At 41.3% G+C, this 9,239-nt stretch overlaps 1 long non-coding RNA gene across 1 annotated transcript; it reads right to left on the bottom strand.

The window, feature by feature from the left end:
- Nucleotides 1-3,169: 3,169 nt before the first annotated feature.
- LOC306940177 lies at nucleotides 3,170-5,026 on the bottom strand. Its single transcript, XR_013791988.1, has 3 exons — nucleotides 4,687-5,026; nucleotides 3,874-3,956; nucleotides 3,170-3,480 (listed from the first exon to the last, which is right to left on the bottom strand). It is a non-coding gene; the product is annotated as an uncharacterized lncRNA (long non-coding RNA).
- Nucleotides 5,027-9,239: the final 4,213 nt, after the last annotated feature.

Here is a 9,239-nt window from a genome sequence, read left to right as displayed (position 1 = left end):
GCACACAGAAGCAAGAATGAGCTTTGGGTTTTTCCTGCTAGACATGTTAGATGCAGTGAAAGAGGGTGACGGTGAAAGGCTAATGAGATTGTACATACTGGCACTTAAGTTCTACAGGGCGTATGGTCACACACAGTATGCGTACAGTACATTTCTTTTGACTGTGCAGCTCCAAGCCACACTATCCCCTCGAATGGCTCACTCTTTGACCTGGAACAGATTCTGGAATGGTAGGGGGGGGAAAGGTAAAAACATGCCTCTCGACCTGCACCTAGAACACCTAAACGGTTTTTTGAAATCATTTTTGAAGGGTCTAGGGCCTAATCTTTCAGAGAGGTCAGCATCTAGGATCAGCCAGTCCATAGGAGTCCTCAAGCAGATGATGGACAAAACTGACAGGGAGCTGAAACTGTCAACTCCCAGTGGCATTCACCGTGCAGCTGGAGAGAAAGACGACATTGTGGCCCTGGTTAAGGTGTTTAGGGAGGCACAATTATTCCAATGCCAAGTCGGAAGACAGTTCAGTGCATTCCCTAACTTCAGTAGGGATTTGTTTCAAAATGTTCGCTATGCTGACTATTGTAAGTGGATGAAAAACAAGCTCAGAGAGTGGAGGAGAACCCCTATTTAAAAAGACAGCAAGGGTATCTACTGTACACGTCTTTAGTTTCAGGATTTCTGCATGCACCTTGTGTTTATTGTACATACTTTTAACGTACTTTTTGGAAACTGCTGGTAAATTATACACTTTTGTACCTGACCAGATTAATAAAAACGTCTTGATTACATCCTCTGCATTTATTATTTCGATTTTCGATGCATAATATTCATGATGCCATTTTATTTCCCATTTGTATTTTCAGAAAGAGGTCACAGTCTTCACTTGTATAACAGTTTAAGCTACTGAAGGTTTCAATGTTTTTGTCTCATGACCTTCAAGGTATCTAGCACCTGTCCTTGTAGGTTTGCCAAAGGTATCCCTGTATTTGCAGATATTTAACCTCTAGACGGGAACCACCTTTTGGTGTTCTAAGCATCGTTATACTTTAGATATTGACAAATAGCAGATCTACAAGCTCATAGCGCGGCACCGAGTGCCAAAATCTAGAAAATGTGGCGCAAATCTTTGAATATATATTCTTTCAGAGCGAACGTTTTTAACTCAAATCTTTGCTTCTGGGAGGGTTCCCCGGAAACAACATATTTTCAGATGGAGCTCCACGGCCAAATTCAAATAATTCTGGGGGTCCTTGACATGCAAAAGGTTGAGAACCACTAACATAGAAACATGAAGTTTTTCAGAAAACTGTCAGGATTTAGAAGACATTTTGTAGAATGTCAAATGTCCTCAGGTCAATGGGTTAATGTAGTTGACTGTCATTGTTCAATATATTACAAAACAAACATTAGTTATTAATTCTATTCAAATTGAAGAGACCATTGTATTACTCTTGGTTACATTGATTGCAATTAAGTGAGAATGTTATTGACCGTATATTCAATTCATTGCTTTTTCCTTGAAATAATGGCAGTCACAATGCATTTTTATTCTACATATCAGGACGGATTCTGCCAATGCAATTCAATTGTAATGGAGTGGTTTGATGCCGTGTGAAGATTTCTGATCCGCCCTCAGAATCAAAGTGTGGTGTGACTGTGCCCTTATATTCATTTCATTTGGATTCATGCATTTATAGACGTGATGAGCATGGATTCTCTTCCACATGCAATGCAACACATGGCTCTTAGATCATACCATAAATGTCTCACTTTCTAAATTTATCGTCTTTGTAATTCCATGAACCAACGTTATAACAACTATTTGCTCAATTATTGAAATGAAATATCCATAAGCTTTTGAAAAGGTGACACTTTATTAAACATTTGGCAATACAGGTTATACAATTCAATGTGATCATCCATTTACACAAGTTGCATAAATTATGTACATTTGGAACAACATTTTCAGATGGGAGTCAGCAGCCAATTACATATAATTCTGGCGGTCCTTGACATGACAAAGTTTGTGACAGTCTTGATTTGGAAGACATTTTTTTGAAGTACAATCAGGTCTAAATGGGTTAATACAAATGCATGATCTACAACTGCTCCCGACAGATAATGATGCAGCACCTTCTAGACTAAATGATGTACACCTTCTAGACTAAATGATGCAGCACCTTCTAGACTAAATGATGTATTTGCAAACATTCTGCAGAATAACAAAAATATGTCATTCTGTCATTTGACTAATTTCTGACACTCCTGAGATTCCTGACAATGACATTGACGACCCTGAGCTGCTGAGTGGTGCATGCATCTGGTCTACATCATCTGCCTCATCAAAGTAGCCAGTATAATACATATCTGGCAGTTCCAAGGGCGAAGGGTCACTGGTCTCAAAGTCAATGTCAATGTCGTGAAATACATCGTCAATTACTTTTAGAATTTGCCTTGCATAGCGCTCAAAGAACACAGGGATATTGCATCTTATATATGCCAAGTCAAATATCTTAGGGCTGTGTTGGATAACAGCATCAATGAGTTCAGTACCAAAGCCAGTGCAGCCTACTTTAGAAGTGAACAGATGTGCATTTTTAGGAACCAAACTTTCCTGGTAAACCTCCAGCTTCTCCCTTAGCAACAATTTATGTTCTTTTAGTACCTGCCTAGATCTAGTAGCAACCTCATCCAGTTCAAACATCTCATAATTGGGTGTCAATTCTTCACAAACTACACTGGGGCAAGAACATATAGAGTGACAATAGGTGCAACATAGATGTCCTGGGTCCACACTTGTAGTACCTTCTTCAAACCTACTGTATAGGGCCTTTCGAAAGCATCCAGTTTTGGATTTCAGTAGCAACACTTTCACTCCCTCATCAGTCCTTTTATGCTGTTTAACCACATACACTGCAGCATGTGACTGTGAGCCATCTCTGCCTGCCCGGCCTGCTTGCTGAACAATAGCTTCAAGGTCCTCAGGTGCCCCATACATTATCACATGATGTACATTAGGAAAATTTAAGCCCAAGCCTAAAGCTGTTGTTGCGACGACAACTCTACAACTCCCATCGCCAAAGAGAGATGACAGGATTCGGCTTTTGGTGGTGTCGTCCGTTTGGCTGCTGAACATTCCTATCAGTAGATTGTCTGGATTCTGTTCAGGGTCTCTTTCAACCCATGCATCCGTGTCCAGCTCTCCTTGGAAATAAGCAAAAACTCTGACAAGTGCCGGAATTGACCTGCAGTAGATAAGTATGGGAGACATGGAAAGACCCTTGTCCTTTACCTCTCTCACAACCCAATCCAGGCATTCTAGCGTTTCCTGAGAGACAAAAATCAATCCCAGTCTGATGTTGGTACGGTTGGGGCTAACTGTTAGAGTTACTGTATTGTCATTGTCCATGAGAAGCAATTTCTTCACCAAATTCCTGGAGTTGAGATCAGCAGATGCAGTCAGTGCCAGCACAGGTGTACCTGAAATGACAAATAATTGCACCGTCAGCTTAATTTGTAACATGCAAATGCTTAATAAAATATATATATATATATATATATATATATATATATATATATATATATATATATATATATATATATATATATATACACACACACACAACAAAATTGCACTGATCACACTGCCATCCGTCAACATATATTCTAACCAAAGTTAATGACACTGTTCAGCTACAGCTAGTCACAATATGGAATTGTCTACACCATTTGAATCTACAATTGGCAAAATTTACTTCACACATGTACAACCCAAGAATGTTGGAGTATAATTCACATTTTCAAAAGAATACTAAGGTACACGTGGTTGAGAAAATATTACATTGTGTGCATTTCTTTTTAAGATATACTGACCTTCCTTGACGAGCCCTCTCAATTCTTTCAACCTCGAAAAACTCTCTCTGAAAGCTACTGCGTCTTTGTTTGAGGGCAGTCCCCTGAGAAAATAACAGAACATTAAATTATAATCAATTGCAGACAGAGAATACACTGTGACAAGCTATTTGCAGCCACTGGGGAAAATAAAGAAAGAAAAATGCTGCTGGTATATACAATATACCAAGAACTATTTGCACATACATACATTAATGCTGCTATATACAATATGACAAGACTATGCACATTTGATGGATGTACATTACGCTCTTGAATCTTCTTTTTTCACCTTCGTCCCTTTTGCCTTCCCTCCCTTTCTTTATTATTTTACGTTTTTTTATCACTATTCTACTGTTGTCTATACTGATGATTGTCTGAAGGAAGCCTAAGCCAAAATTCGTTTTACTCTTATGTATAAGTATAATGTACCTGTATTCAAGATAACAAGATGTAACAATACAGTACAACCTTGAATACAGAACATTGCCTACTATAAATTATTTGAAATGCTATAGCATTTTCTTTGCAGCTTTCTTTAGAATAGTTTATGCTATCACTACAAGTACGATCCAATACTTGTACCCAAAACTAGCAAATACTAAATGTTAAGAATTATCGACGTGAATCCCACGTCTTGCTTTGTTTGTTCTGGTGAATTGGTGTTGTTAGCTTCTGTTAGCCACAATAAGCTAGCCTGGTTCCAGACAAATCTGCCATTGCTAGTTTATAGTTCAAACAATACAAACAATACATAGACGTTAGTCATGAGAATATTTAGCAAACATTACGTACCATTTGTATGCAAGGTGAACCTCATCCACGACAATACCCATTAAATTGGCCTTGAAAAAATCCGAAGAAAACATGCCTCTCCACTGTTTCTTCATCACCCATTGTTCCGGGCCACCAAATATAATTTGTGCATGGCCATTAAGGATTTCAGCGTCGTCGTGGACTCCGAGTTGATAGGCAGTAAGTCCCATCCTGGTAGCTTCGCTAATCTGGTCTTTCATCAGAGCGAGCAACGGAGAGACAACAACAACCAGTGGGTTTTCACTGAGTCCTAACTTTTTGCCGACGAGCGGAGCTAGTTGATAAATCAGGCTTTTACCAAAACCAGTCGGTAAAAGACAAAAAGTATCCCGCTTCCCAACAAAAGCCTTAAGGGCAACTGATTGTTCATCTTTTAGAAAAGAAATATGTTCCAACTCATTCACTACTGTTGTTATGGCGGCGTCCATCTTTGCTCGACTCTGGGCTCTTGCAAAGTACGTCAGAGGCTCAGCGCCCTCTGGTTGGCCGAAGCCTTTTCAGGCTCGGCAGGAATCTCGGATTCTTTTCAGAGTTGACAACCACCAGACTAAATCCGCCTCGGGGCATATATGCAATAGGGGCGGGTTTAGTGTGGCTGCGCCAGGCTAGGTGTGTCTAACCCACTGGACTGAGAGAGAGAGAGAGAGAGAGAGAGAGAGAGAGAGAGAGAGAGGTAGGTGTGACGGTCCCTCGTTCCTGCGTGAGTCGTAACAGATTATTTGAACAGTCTAACGTATACACATACGTAAGATGACATGCCATACCTATGTCTCAGACCGGTTCACTTCACTTGTTTGGTTTGTGTGCGCAGCAGTGTAGCTCTCCGCTCGAGATAAATTAATATCATGTGCTCAGGTTAGTTTTGATTGTGTTTGTTTATATTCAAGGTGTCCATAAAGTCTCTTTACAAAAAATCAGACCCGTCTGAAGTGAGTGGTGCTGTACTGGTAATGTACTGTAGTGTACCGCCCTCCTCCCTGGCCTATGTGTGCGTGTGTGTGTGTGTGTGTGTGTGTGTGTGTGTGTGTGTGTGTGTGTGTGTGTGTGTGTGTGTGTGTGTGTGTGTGTGTGTGTGTGTGTGTGGTGTGTGTGTGTGTGTGACGCTGCTCAACAGTGTGCCCTCTAGCGGTATTGGCGTGGTACTTCCATGCTCATCCGTGCTCATACAGACACACAGACATACACACAAAGCCACATAATAGGAGTGGATAGCACCATTCAAAAGTAGATTACAAAGGCAATTGAAGCTATCTTAATCAGACTTGTTTTTTTTGAGCGGTGCCTCCGCTCCATTACTGAGCTATGTCCGTCCGTCCATCTGTATGTCTGTCTCTGTGTCTGTATGTCCAAGCATGGAAAGCTGCAACATGGTAACTTTCTCGACCGTTTCGGACGCGGGCGGTGTGATTTATTTTACCTCATTTAATACACCATTAGTCGCACAAAGCACATGAAGACGGTAATGTTCGCTGTAGCATAGCCTCATCAATGGTTGCAATTGCATCTGTTATCTTTTGCTTTAGTTCAGTAATGTCCCGTACCTTTGTTCGATACACGATATCTTTAACATTGCCCCATAGAAAGAAATCCAGAGGTGTGATATCTGGTGAACGTGGTGGCCACGGAACTAATAATACATTTTAGAATTGTAAAGAGACTTTATGGACACCTGCGCTGCGATGTGTTGTGAGCTTGACGCTTGTAGATCTGCTATAATTCTTTGTGCGCACACTGTGCTCAATTAATGAAAGTGCAGATGCGCTCATTGCGCTAATGATGCGGCCAGGTTCAGATCCTCAGAGGGGCGAGAGGGGAATTATTTCAACCCCTGTTGCCCGCGGGACCTGCGGGCAACGGGCCGGCCCGCGCAACACTAGTAACAGGCATTTCTGGCATTCATGGCTGGAGGTGACTCTTTAATAATAATTCCTTGACTTGTAACATACACTGTGAGAAGCTGTGAGTCTGTGAGCTGTGTGTCTGTGAGAAGCTTTCAAAGTTGACTAAAAGTAAAAATAATGTATGCTAATTATGTTAACTAGGAAAGGTTGTATATCTTCACAATGGTAACGGATGCATTTCTGGACACCACAAACATGGACTTAGACTCTTAGATGACCTTAATAAGCTCCCTAGAAGCAAAGTTATTGCCATTTTCTGCTTTTGGCAAATAATTAGCTAATTATGCTAATTACTAGGGTTGTCCCGATCGGATCGGGTGACGGAAATCGGCTCTGATCACATGATTTTAAAAAGATCGGAATCGGGGAGAAAATATTTTTAATTGTAAATCTCAAAGAAAGCTCTATAAGCAATGAGATTTTGTAAAAACTGTTTATGCTAGTTATTTTCCTTCTGGTCCCAGTCAGAGATCATCTAACAAAGACTAGTCACACTCAGAGGCGTAAAAGACACATATGAAAATATGAAAACAAAGGAAATGCAACCCCCGCTATGCATGATGGCATAGGTGTCTGTAGTACTCTGAATGAGAGAGATACTCTTTAAGAGTTTTAACTTGACTTACATTAGGATATTTGCTATTGTGATATGGCATAAGTGTTATATAAAAAATATAAAGATCGGATCGGGAAATATCGGTATGTCTCAAAATCAAATGATCAGAATCGGATCGGGAGCAAAAAAATGTGATCAGGACATCCCTACAAATTACACAGAAACAATTGAGACACGTTGTTTTGGCATTCTGGGAACCCCAAGAATCAAGATATACCCGTCTCCAAAAATTTACATTCCAAAATTACGGCCATCAGAATCTGAATGATTGGCTCCCCTACTATTATATGGCAGGTACAGAATTCATTCCATGTTGATCTGACCCCCCGTGTAAAGCGCCAGCGCTCGCCCAGAAGTCTGCCGTCAACGAGGCGGACGCGTGCACCAAGGTCGCTTCTGGCCCTCAGGCGTCTTACTGGTGTAATTAGCTCTAGTGACTGTCAGTCTATCAGACCGCCATGTGAACTGCTTCTGCTTAAGGCGCTGCAGCCCCTTCATCCTGAGGCCAACAACAGAGCTGGCCTTCTTAACACATATAATGCCGGGGAATGATTCAGAAAAGGAGCTAGAGTGCCAAGTAGATGAGGGAGATTTTACTCTGAAAAGCCCCGCCTTCCATTTCCCCCCAAAACTATCCCCCCAGCATACCACTGCGTAAAAGAAAATGCTACAGAATATAACAGACAACACACAAAATACTTAAGAGTAGCCTACTGCACACATTCGCCTGGGAGACTGCTGGGCGAGTGCTACCGCTTTGGCATGGAGGGTCAGATCAACATTATGGAATTATGTACTGACCATATATGGAGCGTGTGTTGAGTGTACAGGGTTTGATGAAGTCAGATCAACATATGGAATGTCAGAACAGGCCAGCTCCATATATGGAGATCTAAGGGTGGCAGTGGGGGCAGTGTATTGAGAGTACAGGGTTTGATGAGGGCTCAGGTTAGGCTGGGCCTTAATTTCAGGGCCTGTTGAGAACTCTAGTTTTTGCCGGCTGCCCCTTTTTTCATGATTCTGGGTGCCTGCCATGCAATGGCAGAAACACGGGTTCAGATCCGCCATACTTAATCGTAATAAACAATACATGTTCCGCAAAGTTTGACGTTTATGGCCGACCGCACTGTTTACCAAAGCCCCGCAATGGCCTCGTGTGACGTTTAAATGTTTTGTTTTTTGTTTCTGCGTAACAGTATGCCAGAGTTATGTGGCTTGAACTTCATTTTCTGTTTGTCCCTGTGTCTTCCCATTGACTTTGAATGGGGAATCTTCGTGTAGTTTATTGCGAATTAAGTCGGCACGGTAACGCGAAACGGAAAGAAAGGCACAAGAACACCATTCCCGGCCGAGCCACAAGTTTTATATTGCGGGGCTTTGGTAAACTTTTGGAATAAATATTACGATGTTGATGATTAAGTATGGCGAATGCCACATAATCTGTAGTCTTTTTCCATACTATTTATGTCTTGTCATATGAAATGGCCATGTGAAAATGATGCCCCATCTCTCTTTTAAATTTGTGAGCTGATGCATTTATTGTAAAGGCAAAAGTTTCTGAACGTCTGCATATTTCCACGTGCTGAAAATAGCCGATCTACAAGCGTAGCTTGAACTTGAACCCAGGGGGGGGCGAATCCCCCAGACGATTCTTTTATTAATTATTTTGCCGTTTTTATACAATACAAATATTTACCTGATTGCTGTCAGTGTTGCCTTATAGTTCACTTTAGAAAACTGCGGAAATAAGTAGGCTAGTTCATTGCAGAGGGGCGGGCTGGCGGGGGCATCTTTGTAATGTCTCGAATGTCCACACAATGATTATAATCAAAATAGTAAAGTTTACTGAAAAGCTTTGGTAGGATAACAACACAGCAGCATGTACATAAGAGTCACAACAACTCACGTTAGTCACCCAGAGACGACCTGCTTTACGGCAGATTTGTAACCTTAGTGATGCCGGTCTCTTAAAGTAATGCTAAATGTCATTATAAATGACTACCCAGTACTGCTGC

Source organism: Electrona antarctica (genome assembly GCF_951216825.1).
Source record: "Electrona antarctica genome assembly, chromosome: 16".
Lineage (NCBI taxonomy): Eukaryota > Metazoa > Chordata > Actinopteri > Myctophiformes > Myctophidae > Electrona > Electrona antarctica.
The sequence above is the reverse complement of the archived record's forward strand: the minus strand, read 5'-3'. Positions and strand labels throughout refer to the sequence as shown.